This window comes from Triturus cristatus, chromosome 3_1 (assembly GCF_964204655.1).
Source record: "Triturus cristatus chromosome 3_1, aTriCri1.1, whole genome shotgun sequence".
NCBI lineage: Eukaryota > Metazoa > Chordata > Amphibia > Caudata > Salamandridae > Triturus > Triturus cristatus.
Window position 1 is genome coordinate 1,130,157,568 of NC_140583.1, and position 3,409 is coordinate 1,130,160,976.

The 3,409-nt window shown below is 45.7% G+C and overlaps 1 long non-coding RNA gene across 1 annotated transcript; it reads right to left on the minus strand.

Moving 5' to 3' along the window:
- Positions 1 to 204: 204 nt before the first annotated feature.
- LOC146861616 (uncharacterized) lies at positions 205 to 3,182 on the minus strand. The gene is made up of 3 exons (XR_014979288.1): positions 3,129 to 3,182; positions 1,569 to 1,679; positions 205 to 588 (listed from the first exon to the last, which is right to left on the minus strand). It is a non-coding gene; the product is annotated as an uncharacterized LOC146861616 (long non-coding RNA).
- Between the last annotated feature and the right edge of the window lie 227 nt (positions 3,183 to 3,409).

Consider the following 3,409-nt stretch of genomic DNA (forward strand, 5'->3'; position numbering starts at 1 on the left):
AATTATTGAAATCAAACACACGCTATGGGCGGCCAAGCACCAGCAAAGAAACAGTGTGATGTAAAACAGTTACCCCACCTACAAAACATTAACAACATTGCAAGTAACATAGAAAAATATATTTAATTGACCCTAACAAATAAACTAAACCCACAAAAGCTAACCCACCCACCTCCCTAACCCCAACGACTGTCCATAGAAATAGAGAACGCCCAAACGAGTCAAGAACGAACAGGAATTAAAAAAGGGGCAGTGACAGGGACTAACTGGTGGGGCGGGACTGGAGGAGGACACGAATCTGGTCCTCTAAATGGGCGACGCGGCGTCTAAGGCCGCGGCAGTTGCAGCCACAGTGGGGGGGGGCACCGGAGATGGCACGGTGGCGGCGGGCAGCCGCCAGACGGTGGCGCCGTACCGCTGGAGGGCGGTGGCTGGGGCCCGGGGCACTGGAGGAGGCTTGAATTGCTGCTGCAGTCTCCTCCTCCTCCTCGGCTAGGACCACCAGCCGCCGGTATTCATGCTGGATTGCCTCCAGCTTCCGGCGCCGTGCCTTGGCGGCCAACTCCTTCCGGTTGATTTTTGGAGTAGCTGTGTATCAAAAAGAAAAAGCAAGACAATTGTAAAATATAGTCTTAATAAAACAGTAGGACAAGGTAATTATTTACACACATAGTGGCATGGTAGAGTAGCACTATAAAATAAAGCACAGTAGTACATAACATTTTAAATGTCGCCCATCCTTCTTCCTTCCACCTGTCTTACACTTTTTAGTTGAACAGTGCACCAGGTGCTCTTCTCCATAAAACTTTCAAAGCGGAGTTGAAATCAGATAGATGAGGCCATTGGTTACTCAATACTCTGGCTCCTAGTCCTATACCAATTAAAGGGAATTCTAGTCTTCTAGTTCACTCTTCAAACGTCCCCAAGAACTCATACTTACTTACGACATCGGATAGCGGGCGGACTTTGTCCGCCCGCCATCCGACTGCTAAAAAAGGGTGGGGGTCCCGTGGGGACAATTAATTAGGATGATGCGCCCGGCACAGTGGCGGGCGCAACCTGTTATTTTAAATTTAAATTCTGGTTGGCTTTGCTGAAAGCAATGCTAAAATGTTGTGCTGCTTTTCCAAGCACAACATGACGGGCCTCGCACGGAGCCTGTCACGTTTTGCTTTGAAAGTCGGGGGGGTACCATAGCATCGGTAGGTACCCTCCATGGGGGCCCCCAAGCATACTCTGCAATGTGTGCATGCCTTTCCGTGGCGGACGGTAATGCCGCCACGCAAAGGCATTCCAAAATGCAGATTATATGGCTGCCGGTGTGGTGAGAGAGACACCACCGCCATATTGAACCCTAGACATGTCTGAATATTTTCTACAGGGATGGCGGGAGGTTTGCCCCTGCTGTGACGGCAGTGAATTCCAGCCAGCCCGGCGGGGGCAATACGCCCACCATCCTAATGGGGCCCTAATTCACAACTTTACAGTATACATATACATACAGTACACCTTTGCAGTGAGTGTGCTGTCAAGTTAAACAATAGTTAAAGATTATGAATCTAACTTACCACCGCCTGCCACTGGTGCTGCCACTCCCCCTCCGTTGCTATCTGCAACTGCCGCATCCTCGCCCTCTGCGTCGCCTTCGCTGGCCCCAGCAATGGTGGTCGGTAGTGCGCCTAGAAAACATTACACATTTATTAGGCAACATATACACCTCCCCCCTATTGATCAGTAGCAAGGTTGAAAAATGAGTTAATACTAACATAAATCACTAGTACAAATCAGGTAGTAGTAGAGTAGACACTAAGTTATATGATCATTGTAGCATTTGCTTGATTAGCCCTAGCCATGCACATGTGACGTTACCTTTACCTTGCAGCTTCTTAAGACACCTTTGAGCCCACATGACCTGCCTCACACTGCTACTGTCTAGTCTACGCGCTGCGTACAGGCGGTCAACAAACATTAACAAGCCACTTTTTTAGGAAGAACTGGTGTACTACTGTTACTGTTAGTCCATATTGCTTATCCATAGATGCTACACTTTTTGGCACGGCTGAGAAATGCTTGCAAGTTGCAATATACTAACGCACACCATTTCTTTTTTCGCATTACAGACGCAAGATTCGCTTCTACGAACCAGAGCTTCTGAACGATGCACCAACTACCAGTACTAGGTTCTTCTGAGGTGAGGGGTCCCTTCACTCACATCTTCATTTATAAATGTATATAAACTAAATTGCTATGGGATGGTGGTGCTGCCTTCCACCACTTCAGTTATCATGATTTAATTCCCAACTGTATAAGTGTAACAATGTATATTGTTTTAATGTTATTGATTTGCCGGTTGGTGCTGCTAAGAAAACAGTGTACAGACCTTCTCAAATCGAAATAAAAATTTGAAACTTACATAGACTTTGTGGTATTTGGTGTGGAGTGGACTAACTTACACGATTGAGCAAATTAAAGTAAGGGTGTGCATGTGAATAGCTTCCACGACAGAGGTTGCGTGTGTTAATGTTCTGGGTTGTCTACTTGTTGGTTATCTTGGGGGGAGGGTTCCGAGACCTAATAGGTATGACAAGACAGTGCTATAGTCAAGCAGTGGAATTGTGGTGGGTGCGGAATTTCTGATTGAGGTGTGCAAGGAAGGTCCAACCTACCATCACCAACATCCTATTTTCTGGTGCAAATGTATGTGCAAGATCCCTACAACAGTTGTATGTCCTATAGGGTATCATATCAAAATATTAAGAAATCTGGTAGGGCTGTTGCTGTGAATTTTCAAAGCCTAAACATCAACAAGAGTAAAAAGTAGTACAAGACAACAACCCAACGGATTGTATGAGCTACTGGTGAATATGAGTTTTATATCACAACCTTTCACAAAGAGTGGCACTGGCCAACTGGGCAAGACTAGCTACTACAGTACAGACAGACAGACTGATAGTATGTAGTGGTACTCAGTCATCATAGCGGAGGCAGAGATAAGCTTTTTGAAACCGTACAGATCGAAGGATAATTGGTGGTAAAAGAATAGCATTTGGAAACACACTATAGTTCGGGAGAAATGGGGCAGTAAAAGTTATGGAATAAGAAATATTATTAAAAACAAGAAGACTTACTGGGGCCAGCAGAGGAGCCCTCAGCGGTGTCCTCCTCGTGGTGTTCCTGTCCCGCTGACTGCCCAGTCCCTGCCCGTCTGCCCCTGGGTGCTGATGAACAGGAAAGATATAAGAAAGAGACAAACATTGATGGATGGTGTCAACTTAAGCAAATACAATATTTTTCAACAACGGTCAAAAAACACTTATGTAAACAATTGCAATAACTACATTGACCGATCTCATCTGGTCAACATGTAATATCGGGGGATTCGCAGTTCGACTACTTAAGTTACTATTTA